The sequence below is a fragment of the Canis aureus genome, chromosome 3 (genome assembly GCF_053574225.1).
Source record: "Canis aureus isolate CA01 chromosome 3, VMU_Caureus_v.1.0, whole genome shotgun sequence".
NCBI classification, from domain to species: Eukaryota; Metazoa; Chordata; class Mammalia; order Carnivora; family Canidae; genus Canis; species Canis aureus.
The window spans coordinates 17282130-17297329 of record NC_135613.1 but is presented as its reverse complement, the minus strand read 5'-3'; the positions used below and the strand labels follow the sequence as shown (position 1 = coordinate 17297329).

The 15200-nt window shown below is 43.1% G+C and overlaps 1 long non-coding RNA gene across 14 annotated transcripts in view; it reads left to right on the top strand.

Moving 5' to 3' along the window:
• LOC144310200 (uncharacterized) overlaps nt 1-15200 on the top strand; it is an 807232-nt gene that overhangs the window by 520012 nt on the left and 272020 nt on the right. The window lies entirely within an intron of this gene.

The following is a 15200-nucleotide window of genomic DNA, read 5'->3' as shown; positions in this document are numbered from 1 at the left end:
CACAGAGAGAGAGAGAGAGGCAGAGGGAGAGAGGCAGAGGGAGAAGCAGGCTCCATGCAGGGAGCCTGACTTGGGACTCAATCCTGGGTCTCCAGGATCACACCCTGGGCCAAAGGCGGCGCTAAACCACTGAGCCACCTGGGCTGCCCCAGCAGGAGAGACTTTTAGCATGTATGTGCTATCTGTCTGGCATGTGCATGTTGCTCTCAGTAACAGATCACAGGCATCCTCTTGCATCAGAGTCTGAGGGGCTCCTTCCTTCTTTCTGATGGCCTCAGCAGCCCTGTTACATGGAGGCGCTATCACTTCTTCCTCCATTCCCCCACTGATGGACCTATACCTTGTTTCCTGCTAGCTTTAGTTATTGCAGATGCAAAAAAGCACTTACTGTCTACTTACATGTGTTTTTTGGTACAATTCAGTTTTTGTAAATTGATTTAAGTGAGATTAAATGCCAACATTTAATTTGACTTCTGGGAGGAACCACTGAGAGATGTTGATAGGTATGTAATTTCCACACATGAGGGAAAGAGGTAGGGAGTTTCCCCAGACTCTGAAGATCTCCTCCAGGAAAGGGATCCCCACACTACCCTTCTGTGTCCCCAGATTCCTTCCCCAGCATGCCTCCCCCTGCCTTTTATCTAGCCAGACCACCCAGGCAATAGCCAGATGGCTAGCTATGTCTTTTGAATTGGCTCTTTTAAGAGTTTGATCTACATCTTCTTCACAATAAGAAACCAGTTTATAACAATAACAATTTTTTTTTAATTGTGATTCACTGACTGTTCTTTGCTTGAGGTGTCACAGCCAGGATCCTGTCTGTGGCAGTGGGTATGCGATTCAGGTCAGATGTTAACCACATTTACTTAGTGAGGTCATTCCAAGAGAAGCTCCTTCTCTGTCACCTGATGAAAAACCTAAGAGGTGCTCAGAAAGAATTTTCATGTTCCTTCCTAAAACCAAAAATGAAAGCCAGTTGCCTGAAGAATCCTAAAGATTTTTGCTCTATTTTTCTCTCCTTTTAAGAATGATTGGGACATGTGTCTCCATCGTCCAGCACCGGTCATTAGGGTCTCAAGCTCTTCTTGGGGTGAACTCAAGAGAGTGAATGTCTTAAATCAATTCCTTCTGCTTCTGGTTTTAAGCCTCACCTTGTCAGATTGGCTCTCGGCGTGTTTCAGCCACAGTGTAAGTCCGGCCCTGCGGCCCTGAATCCGCCTGGCACTGACATGAATAGTGTATTTGGATTCATATGCTTACTTATCTTTTCGGTTCCTTCCCCACCTCAGCAGCCAGCCTCCCACTAGCTGGGAACTGACAATTCTTTTTGGAAAACTAAGCAGATCTTTCAAAACAGTTTTCAAGTCTTGTAACAGCACGTTTGTGCTGCTACAGCTAAGAGCTGTCAGGCCTCCAGCATGCACCTTGATTTCAGCTCAGCAAACAGAGCAAAATATCCATTCTGTGCATGAAATTGCCTGTGTTCTGCGTGGGAATCTCTGCTTCTCAGCACCCTGTGCACGTAGCAGACTGCGTTTGGCTTTTCCTTGAGTTGGGAAATTGGGTCCCGAAGAAAAGGCGCCTTCTTGCTGGATACTGGAAAAGCCATCCCGGAGGAAACAGAATTCAAAGTGAGAACCATGAATTCTCACTTAGAACGTTTTTCCTTAAAAAGTGTTTTGTTTTGTTTTGTTTTGTTTTTGTTTTGTTTTTTTTTCCTTGAGAGAGCCTACAGTTAGTGGGGATATGATCAAATGTTCACGCTCATCCAATACTTTTGAAAGTTCAAATTGCTCAGAACCCTGTCGGTGTGAACTTATTTCATGCAAACAAATAAACCAGCAACAAGAATGACAACCACAGCTGCCCTCTGTGTGTGATGTGGAATAGTATGGAAAGCTTCAGAACCCTCTCATTTCATTTATTGGGATCAATCCTGAGGACATAAGCCTTAATCCACATTTCCAAGCACCTACAAAGATAGTCATCAAAAGTCATCAAAGCATTACGGAAGAGGGTGACAGTCTGAAAAACAGAAGTAAATCAATCACAGTGCATCAACTAGATGGAACATTCTGCAGCCATTAACATGAGTTTACAAAAGGTGTTGACAAAAAAATATTATGGCAGATTTTTTAAAGTAAATTTTATCAAAGTATCACAAATACACAGAAAAGTACACAAATCATAAGCATACAGTTTACTGAATTTTCACAAAGTGAACACACCCACATAACCAGTATCTGGATGGAAAAGAAAGAAACCCTAGCACTCCAGAAGCCCTGTCTCTATACTGTACCAGTCATTCTCCCAACCTTCCCCCACCAGGTAATGCCTTCTAAGATTTTTGCTCCGTTTTACCGGTTTTTAAACTCAATAAATGAAGTTTTAGTTTCTATATTTGTTTTCCCCTTTCTTTCCTGAACAATAAATAAGTGTACAAACTCTGCTACAACTCTGCACAATGGGCCAGTCAGGCATTTATCCACCTAACCATTCATCCATCCACATACCCATCCACTCATTGTTTATTCATGCATTCAGTAAATGTTCGTGAAACAGCTACTTGGGGCCAGGCATTTTGTTACATAGAAAGGAGTCATGAAAGGATTTTTCTTGGAGGGGGGGCATACCATATAGTTTCATAATTAGGCATCAATAATATAGCAATATCAAGGATATACTGATAAAAATATAGTACCGATAACAAATATTTTTTTGAGGGCTCACAGCATACCAGGCACTGTGCTAAGAGAGTTACATGTAGACAGTCATTTAAGTCACAGTCACCTCTGGAGCATATGCTTTCTTTTTTCTTTTTATCTCCGTAGAACAGATATGGAAGCAGGAGTCTAGAGAAGTTAGAGTACTTGCCCAAGGTTACAAAGCTAGACTGGGATTCCAGTTCAGGTCTGCAGAACACTAACTCCAGGCTTTCTTAGCTCTGCTCTCTCCTCCCCAGGTAGAAATGAAGAGGGAACAGTGGGAGAAGGGAGCCCAATGTCAATGCAAGTGACATTAGCCAGGAATCTCCAGATGGGCTTTGAATGTGCTCTTAAAAGATGAAAAGGGATTCTTTTGACAAAAGAAGGAAACAGGGCATTTTAGGAAGCTTGTACAGTGCAAAGCAAAGATGATTCCAACTCTGAATGAGAGAGGGCTGGAAACCAGAGACAAGGCAGGCGGAGGGAATGTAATAAGATTTAAACCTCCCAGAAGACTGGTCCCTGAGTCTTCTCTGTGTCATTCCAAATTTGAGGGCCAATTCAGAATGAACCAAGATAAATGGACTGCTTTTGACCCTGTGCCTCCAAGTGCCCTTTCTCCCTCCTAGGCTGGGAAGTCTCCCCTCATCTTATTGCTCCCACAGATCCTGTTCACACAACATTGGCATCTTCTATAGCTGTGTTATCCACTGTGGCAGCCATTAGCCACACACAGTTATTTCCACTTAAGTTAATGCAAATTAAGTAAAATTAAAATGGAATTCCTCAATTGCACTAGCCACATTTCAAGTGCTCAATAGCCAGATATGGCAAGTGGTTACCATATATAGCTATAGAACATTGTGGAACATTCTACTCATTCTACTCTATGATCTGCCTCTTGGGCATGGAAAAGCACCTAGGGACAGGGACCATGCATGAAGGATGCTTGCAATGCCTTGTATGGAACCTGGTGCAGAAAAGGTGCACAGTGGTTACTAAGTCAATAATTTTAGGACTAGAATGGAGCTTTTGCCCATGCCCTCTTTCAACAGGGAGGAAGTCTAAGGCTGGCACTGTGAGTGGGGACATATCCTTAAACAAGGGACTTTACTCTCACTCTTCCAGGGCTAATGTGCACGAGTTGCCTGTGGCTGTTTGCAGTGGTACAGAGCTTGGTCTGGTAATTTGGGATGGAACACAGATTCTGTATCTCTGAGAGGCTCCCGGGTGATGCTGATGATGTCGGTCCATGACCACACTTAAAAGCAGCAAGGCCCTGTGTTTATAGAAAACACAAAGATAAAGTCTAAAGGACAAATCTAGGAAGTCTAGCTGTTGGTATGGAGATGAGTCCATGAATTTATTTTTGTGGACACAAGAACAAACTTAAGTTACTTATTCATCTGTTTCTTTTCTGATGCATTTATATTACCTTTTAGAATACAAGATCTGAGAGTATGTTCAGAAATCAGATATTAAGAAAACCAGCCCCCTTTCCCCTGCCAATACTTCCATCATAATCACAATGAAAAGTTAATGACAATAACAAAAGCTCAAATTCAGGGTATAATACATCGTGATTTCATTTAGCAAGAGAAATCTTAAACAGATCAACACACTTCTGAAACATGAGTCAGAGAGGAAGCAAAAAGGCCAATGTGTTTTTAAGAAACTTCAGGAAGAGAGGTACATAAGCAGCATGCTCTTCCCAGGAAGAAAAATCTCTTTGCAAGTCTCTCCCTCCTGCCAGCATCTCCTTCAAAACCACATCTGACATGGGTCTAATTTCCTTGCTCAATAACATCATCATTAAACAGCCACACATCACAAGTAACATGTTTATCGTTTTAACATTTCTTCCAAGATTGGGTTTGAATTATGGATTGTGAAAACATAGATTCTGTTTCTTGGGAAGGGGGAAAACAGAGATCTATCATTGTTCTAGGAAATGAATGTTTAATACTATTTGAAAGACAGATTGCAAATACTCAGAGGTTTTCACTCTTTAAGACCATCTTTATGCCTGAAACAAATATGTTTAATTAGGCAGCTAACAGCTCTCCTTAATGGTAGAGAGCTGGAGAGAAGCATAGAGAAATTCTTCAGAAAAGGAGCAGGCACTTTTAGCTCAGAATGCTGGTCCAATGGTTGAAGTGCCACAATTTCCTCAATATGTCTCTTTGCAGCTTCAGGGAATCATAACATGTTCGACATGAGTCAAATGGATGTGGGATTAAAACTGGCTGGTGCCTCTGTCTAGACATTTAATTTTGGTCAAGTTACTTAATATTTTCTGAGCCTCAGCCATCTGGACAATAGTAATATCATTTCTGGCTTATCAGAAATATTAAATTAAAATAATGTATATAAAGTGCCAGATACATGGTAACTATTGTTTTAATTGAGGTAGTGATACTCCTAATGGTGTTTGGCCTCCATCCAAGGATGGAGAATTTGAGTGGTGGGATAGGCGTGAGTTTTCAAGGACACAGAGAATCCATCCATCCACTGACCTGCATGGATGACCACTTTTCTATTTCCCAAGGTGAAAATGCACACCAGATGTGCCCATCATAGTAATGGTTTTCAGAGTGGGGGTGAGGGTGCAAAGAACAGAGGAGGGTGGTGGGCATACCAATAGGTTGAACATGATAGTCAATATACTGCCTTTATTCATAAATATAACTTAACACTGATTGTATCCCAACTCGCACCAAGCAACATGGTAAACATTTTCCATACCTTACCTCATTCAATCTTCATAGCAGTCCTGCGAGATCAGTACGATCATTATTTCTCTCTAGTACCAGGTGTTTCCACTTTGACACTATGGACGTTACGGGTCAGATAATTCTATGCTGTGGGAGCTGACTGGTGCATTGTAAGATTTTTAGCAGCATCCTTGGCCTCCACCTGCTATATGCCAGTAGCACACTCCACTTCCCCACCTAAGATGTGACAACCAATTATGTCCACAGGCATTGTCTCATGATCTCTAGGGGGCAGAATCACTTCCAATTCAGAATGGCTGGGTAAGTGAATGAAATGAAGTAATGAAGTTCAGTGACATCCCAAGGTCATCCAGCTAACACATGTTGGAGCCACGTTAGAAATTAGGTGGTGAATTCACTAAACCTCATTCTTACATTAAAAAAAAAAAAAAAAAACAACTATATTGTTGCCTAGGCTCAGAATATAAGGTATAGAAAGCTCTGCATTTTCATGGGTTTGAGTGGGGGGAGGAGCCTCCCTTCAAAATTTCTGCTGTGATGAATGAGCATAATAAGCAATCCTGCAATCTGGCTATATCTGACATTTCCAGCTATATGTTTTCTCTCCAGAAGCTCTCCTGTGATTCTAACAACGTTGCCTATGCACAAATGATCTGAAAGCTATTCCTTGGGAATGTCTCCTTCAGCTAGTTCACAGAATTCAGGAAAAATCTGACTTTTGGCCCCAAACTATTATCTCCTCCTTATTAATAAGACTTGGCAGTGGATATCTTTTGGCTTTAAAAAGGAAGAAAGCAAGAAAGCAAGAAAGCAAGCAAGCAAGAAAGAAAGAAAGAAAGAAAAGACAAGTCTACTTTCAAAGATGGAGATTTACCTTCATTGAGACATCCAAATGATTATATCATAGTTTCAAAAGGCAAATTAAATGAAAATTTTAAAATTATGCTCAAATATGTGCTTGGTGTCCCAAATGAACAAATTACATTTAAATAAATGATCTCTGAGTGGTTTGTTAAAACATAGCTCCTCTCGTTCCTAGAGTAGATTAGGTGGATCTTTCACAGGCATCCAAGACAGCCCATTATCACATGGGTGAGAAGGGCTTTAATAACACCACTTGCTCACATACATCTTATAGTCACCAAGTGCCTTCATGTTCATCTTAACTCATCTCTGCAACAGCTCCTTAGAGATATTATTATGAGGCCCATTTTTACATATGTGGAAACCCACTGTCAGGGAGGGTGATGTCCATTGGTTGACGCCTGGCAGAGACTGGGCTCCAGTTCAGGTCTTCTAATTCCAAAAGTCAGTTAGTGATGGGTGCCTGGTCAGGAGCAGGCTTTGGAGGCCAACTTCATCATGGCCTGTGACCAGCGTTGTAGTGGGGCCCCTAGTAGACCCCGGTGAAATGTGCCAGCTAGCTACAATCAAGTGGTTGGGCAGGCAGCTGCTCAGGTGTGGGCATACCCAGGGCCATGTGAACATGTGTGTCTGCAATGCCATATGGCTCAGAGGAACTTGAATACATGTTGCTAAATGTGAGCATGGACAAAGCGCATACAAACAAGAATGCCAGCACTCAAATTGTGCATAGGTCAACACATTATCAGAGCAAGGGAAAGGGACTGTCCCCCAGAAGAAGCCCCAGTGCCTCATTATGTCTAATTATGGTCCCAATCTACTTTCAGTACCCTACCTCCTCACCCACCCCTCCTGCATCCCCAAGTGTCCACTCAGTTTGCTCATCTAAGTCTGATTTCTTCCTGTGCTCCCTGAAGCTCAAAGCTTATCTCCATCCTTGAGTGCCTCTGACTTTTCTTTATCCATAGTTCATAAGACTCAGCTCCAAGAACACAATGGAGTATAAGAGCCATAGGTCAGAACCTGAGAATAGTTTATATTGATGTGTCTCTGGCCTCTAGCGGAGTCATTGGGACATAAGAAGTGAAGAGAGGTAAAAAGCAGACTGAGCCAGACCACCAAGGCTGCAGTGCAAGGCCTGATACTCACTGACTCTGTGACCATGAATGAGCCACTTTCACTGTGGCTGCATCCTAATCCCTAGAACCTGTGAATAGATTACTTTGAATAGCAAGAGGGGATTCAGGTTGTAGATGAAATTAAGTTTGCTAACCAGCTGACCTTAAAGTAGAATTTATCCTAGATTATCCATGTGGGCTCAGTGCAATCACAAGGGTCCTTATAAGTGAAAACAAAAGGAAGAAAATAAGTCAGTGTAACAATGATGCCCTATGAGGAAGACTTGACCCGCTGTCACAGGCTTTGAAGATGAGGAAGCCATGATCTAGAAGTGGCCTCTAGAAACTGGAATAATCAAAGAAATGGATTCTCCCCAGAAGCATCCAGAAAGGAGTGCAGCCCTGTCCACATCTTGATTTTAGCCCTGAGACCCATGTTGGACTTCTGACCTCCAGAACTGCAAGATATGTAATTTGTGCTGTTTTATATAAAAAAGCCCATGTTAATTTACTATAGTGACATTAGGAAACTAGCAGACTGTCAATTTCACCATCTTTAAAATGGGGGAATAGGGGCACCTAGGTGGCTCAGTCGGTCAAGCATCTGCCTTTAGCTCAGGTCATGATCCAGAGGTCCTGGGATTGAGCCCCAACTTGGACTCTCTGCTCAGTGGGGAGCCTGCTTCTCTCTCTCCCTCTGCCTACTGCTATACCTCCTTGCGCTATCTCTCTCTGTCAAATAAATAAAATCTTTTAAAAAATTAAAAAATAAAATGAGGGTACTAATAGCACATACATTACAGTCTGAAGAATAATGAGATAGTACCTGAAATTTCATGGAAGACCACCGGCTAACATGGTAAAGTTTAGTGATTATTAGATGTACAAACATGTTTGTTGAATGCAAGAATGGATAAATAAATGAAGTTATTTGAGGCAAGAAGCAAGAAAAGGGGCCTAAGACATGTTCAATGAAGGATCAAAAAATTTGCCAATTTAAGGCTGACTGCATAAACAATTAGTTCCTTGCTGTTTGCTGTTCTCTGCAGGAGCTGGAAATATGATAACCAGGCCCTTCATTGATTTCACCCCTGAGTTTCCCCACTAACCTGTTTCTGGCATGTTCAGCTGGCATCTCTGTGCTGCCATGCTGGTTTTCTCTAGCCAACTGATGGATCCAAGCCCCCATGAATCACTCTACCAGGAAATAAGTAATAAAAATAATAATAACAAGAGTAGCAATAATAAACAATTAAAATAAACTATAATGCTGTGAGAGTGGATGGTGGTGTCTTCATACCATTGTATTGACCGAGATGTGAGATGATGTGGCCTCCATGCTGTTCCCTCACAGTCATTTGCTTTCACATCATTTTTGCCTGTGGGAAACAATCCACCCTGAAGGAACCTTGTCTCCACCAAGATGTTTTTTTTTTTTCCTTCCTTTTTTTCCTTTTTGCGGTTCCCTGTCCCAGGCCATCAGACATCTAACCTATAACAGAACAGCCTGCTCTGTCTTCACCCCCTAGCATTTTCTAAATATTCACATTCTTCACATGCCAGCTCCTTCCTTATTTTCTCAATTCTGTATTTGTTTATCCTCAAAAGCTCCTTTGTAGCTGCCCACACGGATCTGGGAAAATGTGGAGGCCGGCCCTCTTCCCTTGGGCGGCCCAGGGCCTACCAAGAGCTCCATTTTCTATATTCTCTACCTCTGAGGCACTTGCCTGAGAACAGAACTAACTGCAAGGTCCCCATGGACCAACCCATTGACCCAGTCCTTCAGATGCAAACTGGTCCTCTGAGGATCCGGGTCCTGGTAGGCATAGGCTCCCTGTAACCATGAGGAGATTTTCAAACCTGCAGCCCTTGTTTTGTAAGTAAGAGCTCTATGTGTAAGCCTGAGCCCCTTCAGATAGATGTCACAGCCCTTAGTCACCCTATTTGCCTGTGTTAATTGTCCCCAGCATTTGGCACATGCCACCTCATTTACTCTTCACCACCACCCCGTGAAGTAAGTAGTATCATAAAACCCATTTACAGATCAGGAAACTGAGTCCAGAGAGCTTAAGTAACCTGCCCAAGGTTGCAAAACTGGCAAGAGGCATGGCAGGGATTTGACTCTAAGCAGCCTAGCTCTGGTGTTAGGAGTGTGGGTCTGTACTCAGCTGTTAGGGGGATTCCTACCCCCTGAATCTCACCCCTGTGACCTTGTATGGATTACTTAACCTTCTTGAACTTCAGTTACCTCAAAGGAGGCTTAAGGAAGAACCTACATGAAGAGGTCATACCAGTCATGCTAGCTAAACATGTAATGCATCTTAAACACACACACGGAGCTGGCGCTTGGTTCAGACGTGGCATCCGCATTAGTCCCACTAGTCATAATTATGTCCTCCTAGCCCTAATGCCCCTGGAGTCAATCACGACCTGAATCCCCACATAGGACAGGAACCATGTTGTTTCCATCGTATAATATAGTGCCTGATTCAAAAATTAGCAGATATTTGGAACTTAGTATGTGAGGAAGGGATCATTGCATCTTGTCTAACGTTTTAGCACACCAGGTGATTCTTGAGCATTCAACCAATTATTTATTAATTATTAATGTTATTATTTACTTGGATGTTTAACATAGATACATCTCCAGTGGGGGGATTTCTACTTGTGCCATACTTAAGGAAAGACCAGCACAATCTCCTGGCTGATTCAGTTCTAGTTGTGAAGTTTGCTGCCGTATCCACTAATGAGTAATAGCAGGACTTTTAACTGTTTCATACAAAAAATTTAGATTCCTTCTTTGTTGTTCAAACCGGCATTGGGGATGGTGGAAGAGTCAAATGGGGTAAAAGCCAAAACAGTCCAATCATTTACCCTGCGATGGGAATCACTAACCACAGGGCTAGGGTCAATATTAGGGCAAGTTACATATCAATTTGGGGTCATTAGTCTCTGTCCTTCATAGTTCTGGGACAGCAGACTGGCCCTGAGCCAGCCCCATGTGAGGGGGGAGCTGGCAGTGTGGACTCTAACCGTGAAAAACAAGACGTTGGGAGGTTTTGTGCTCCTGGAGCTTAAAGGTCAAACCGAGTTGTGGTTACAATGTCCATACGCTCTCAGGATGTGCTGTCCACAGGGGTGAACGAAGTCCAGCTTGCAGGAGGGAATCGAGAGACTGTGTGCTTGGTAACAACAGGGACTATGCCATCTTCCTGGATTTCTAGGAGGGCTCTGGAAAAATAAAGCACCCATAGAGGCACTGACCCAGAGGCAGGGGATTTCAGGAGAAAGATTGCCATTCCCATTACTAATTATGATAGTTACTCTCACATGCTAGGTATCACAGACCATGCTAGGTGATTTCACATGTGACATCATTTAACCCTTCAAACGCCTTGGGGGGATTATTACCGCAATTATACAGATAATAAAGCTGGAAATATCGAGATTGCCTAAGCTGAGCATCTAGTAAGTGGCAAAGAAGGGATTTCCTGATGCGGCAGGTTTCCAAACTCAGCCATCAGATGGATATGGGCAGAACTTACCCCAAACCCATCCTCTCCTTTCTCTTTGCTCAGGAGACTCCAGTTGCATCCAGAACAGCAATGTACTCACCTCCAGAGAAATGCTTGCTCTCCCAGAGCCCCTTGCAGCCAGGATAACTGTAGGACAGAGCTATCAGTGAAAGTCCACTGGGAGAGGGGTACCCTTTCTGCCTGTGTTTGATTTTCTAGGAAAAAAAAGGGGGGACAGGCTTCTGCCTCAAAGGAATTCTTAAGCCCAGAGTAGCAGAAGCCTCCCCACACCATGTAAGATTATACAACGTGTAAGATATACATGTATATTGTGAAATGATTATCCCAGTCAAGCTAATTAACACATCCATCACCCCACATAGATACCACGTGTGTGTTTTGTGGGTGTGAGAGGAGAACTTTCTTGGAAAATTTCAAATATATAATACCGTATTATTAACTGTGATCACCCTGCTGTATATTTGGATTCCACAACTTAATCATCTTAGAATAAGAAATTTTTATAGCTGAAAATCTGTATCATGCATGAAAGGGTAAAGAAAACGTCACACACAAGCACCCCAGAATATTATTCAGCCATAAGAAAGAAAGAAATCCTGTGATTTGCAACCACATGAATGAATCTGGAGGATGTTCTACTGAATGAAATGTCAGACACAGACAGATAAATTCTGTATATTCTCACTTCTATATGGAATCTGGGGGGGGGGGGAAGCAGAATCCTTCTTACGTTCCCCTGGGAACGATGTCAGACCATCTCCAGGTCCTTGAGCAGGTGGGCCAATGCCTGCAACCAACCTCCTCCAGACTTCTTTCACTGGTGTACAATAGAACCCAACAGGCAAGGCAGGTAGCCCTTCCTCTTCACGAGTGAGGGTTCCCACTTCTCACAGCAGGAACTAGAAAGACATACCTGGGAGATGCCCACCCATTGGCTGGGGGAAGGGAACAAATAAGATATAGAATGAAGGGAAAATGTAAAAAGGTATAAAATCTCAACAACTGGACCTTGGCCTTGACGACAAGAGTCTTCAAGATTCGTTTAGCTTCCCAATTATTCTCCTTGACCTGGGGAACTGGTTTTCCTTGGAGTGGCCAGCTTAGCTGCTGGGAGGGTTTAGCAAAGAGCTCTGACCCTCTAATTGCACTTATCATGTACTAATTAGCATTTAATAAGCAGCAACGAGGCACCTAAACCTAAAACAATAAAGCAACCTCATCCCCACTTCAAAGATGAAGAAACTCAGATTAAGGTGTTAACATCAGCAGTAATGAAGGGCCGCATATGGCTAATCAGAGTGAATGCCACAATCAGAACCCAGAGCTGCCCAATCTGGAATCTGGTTCTGGGCCAAAGGCTTTGTAATTAGCCACCGCGATTCCTCTGAGTCCCTTGCTGGATGGAATAATTAACGCAGGCAGAGTTTGTTTCAACGGGAGCCAAGTCTCGGGTATCTAGATGTACGTTGTAAGGCCCTAGCAATCTTTTCTGCCAGGTGCGAGTTCTTGGGGCTGGGAGTCTGCAGAGTGCTGGGCGGGCCCTCCTCCCCCCTTGGCTTTGCCAGAGGGCTCCCGACTTTGGCAGGCCAGAGTCAGACTGGGGAGCGGTTTGGCTGAAGCCTGTGCCAAGGATTTAGTGACCAATGGGCCACGTTTTATAACGCTTGCGTGATCCAACATTCTCAGCTAGGACTTGATATCTACCTGGGGAATAGCATCAGCATCATCTAGAAAGAAACTTTACTGAGATGAAATTCTCAGGCCTCACCCCAGACCCATAGAATCAGAAACTTTAGGAGTGGGACCCTAAAATCTGCATTTCAATAAGCCTTCTGTTGAATTCTGATAGATATATATTTGAGAAGTGCTGGCTTGGGCTTAAACAGGAGCCCTATCATAGTTTAGGCCAGGAGAGGTGAGGAGCCCTTGGAGATGGGCCATTCTGGAGCAGAGGCGTCCTGTGGGTCCCATCCAACCTGTCACCTTTCACAGAACTGCTCCCACTTAGGGATGTTCCTATAGACAACAGCCTTATTATCTGTATGTTTTGTATCTCCTTGCTTTGTTCTCATGATTAGCTCTGTAGAGAATGTCCTTCTTCTTCCAGGAAGCCTTCCCAGAATTCTTTCTCTGTTCCAACAGTGCAAAATAGCCTGTGAATCTCTGACTGAAATTATTTGTAATATGTCAATCTTCCCCTAAGCCATGCTATCCACATGGGCAGGCACACTAGGATTTGCACATATTTGTCTTCCATGACATTCTTCTACTATGAATTCAGTAAATATTTTTTTTTGCATCAATTTGAAGAACTTACCCAAAGTCATATTTTCTGATTTTTACCTTTTATTCCCCTGCCCCTTTTGGATATATGTAGATTTTAATTTTTCCTCCTCTTTCCCCAGTCTAAAAAGGCATAAATATAAGTCTTTTCCCTTCAAACTGATTCCCTTTCCCCTGTGAGAAAGTCAATGATTAATAACTGGCTTTGCCGGACTTTTAGACACCATGTTGTCTCATCATTATTTTTTACCAGATCAGCATCTATCTACTGAGTGTCTACTCTATGCTAATAGAGAAACATATAAAAAGACATTTCATAAATTGGTTCAGTTCTTCTGATGTTCAGACCCTCGCCAGGACATGGCCTTCAAATAACTGAGATGAACCCACCCCAGTTAGAGGCAGTTTGTCTGTATGATCCAGACTACTGCCCTGGGCCAGATCCCAAATTCTGCAGGGAGCCAGAGAAGGGCAGAACCATGTGTGTTTGGGATGTTGAAGAAGGCTGATGGAGGAAGGCAGTCTTGAGAGCAACAAGGGGAATGTTCCCTGGGGGTTGAAAGTTAGGAATTATCACTTCATTTATTGATCAACTACTCATTACTGGGGATAACATGACGGGACATTGGATCCAGCGAGGGCAGTCTAGGCAGTGCTTCCTGGATAAAGTGACTTCTAAGTAAAGATCTAAAAGTAGAGTGAGAGTTCTCCAGGGAGGAGAAGGGAGTATAGAACGGACATGGAATGATGTCCCATGAGAAGAGCAGATGCAGACTCAGAGGTACTGGAAAGAAGTTTCTTACAGCCAGGGCTAGTGTATGAGCTGTGAAGTGGCAGTAGTGTAAGGAAGGGGTTCTCAAGTTTGTATGTGCATCAAAAACTCGGACTGCTGGGTCCCTCCCCTGCCCAGAGTTGATGATTCGCTGGACCTAGGGTGGCACCTGAGAATTTGCCTTTCTGCCAGGTTCCTAGGTGTAGCTAGAGCTGCTGGGGGGAGGGAGTAAGTGTACTTTGTCTAGGGAAGGGAAGGTGGCCAACACATATGGAACTCCTATGACATTTAACATCAACCTGGACCCTATGAATGTGGTCTACTATTGTTCTGCTTTTACAGATGAGAAATATAGAATCTATGAAGGTGAATCTTTGACCCTCGACCCCAAAGGTAGCAGATGCTAGAGCTGGTATTATCCATGTTCTTTGAGCTGGACCATGCTCTTCCCCATCCATCTCTATGTCTCAGGCCAGCCATGAGATATGAACAGTGGAGCGGCCATATATGGAGATACTAGACCATCTTGCTGCTGTTTAATAAGTAGCATTTCCAAGGGACCATGGGGGAGATACAGAGGGGTGAGGGAATGAGCTACAGTTACCCCACCTTGCCCCATCCCCTTTGCCCCATATGGGGCTAAGGCATGAATAGAATTTTCCTGTGATGGGTCAGAGGAATGGATCCTACAATCTGCACACCATTTCAGATGCAGAAGATCACTAAGACAAATGTTGAAAGGGTCAATAACATGGTAAAAGCTGATTATCAGCTATTTAATCTCTATTAAAGGTTTCACAAACAATTTAAGTTTCTTGAAGAAAAAGGAAAGTCACCACTTCAGCATATGTATTTACTAATTGTGTGCCCCCCCACCAACACACACTGAGTACAAAGTTAAATATGCATTCCAGATAACAATTTATTTCTAGGTGCTGCATGAAAATAAGATTCATGTCAGTGTGTGTGCATAGGAAGTTCTATGGTCTTAGTTGATCTTTCAGCAAGAGGTACCTACATCTAGAAACACACCGGAGTTAAGAAGTGAGTCACCTCATTTAATACTTATGGTAATCTCACAGAGAGGTACAACATTGTCTCCATTGTGTTGTGTTCTAAGGATGGCATCAGACCATACGTGAGATGCATAGCACCCAACACGCAACACATCTTCAATAAGTGATGGC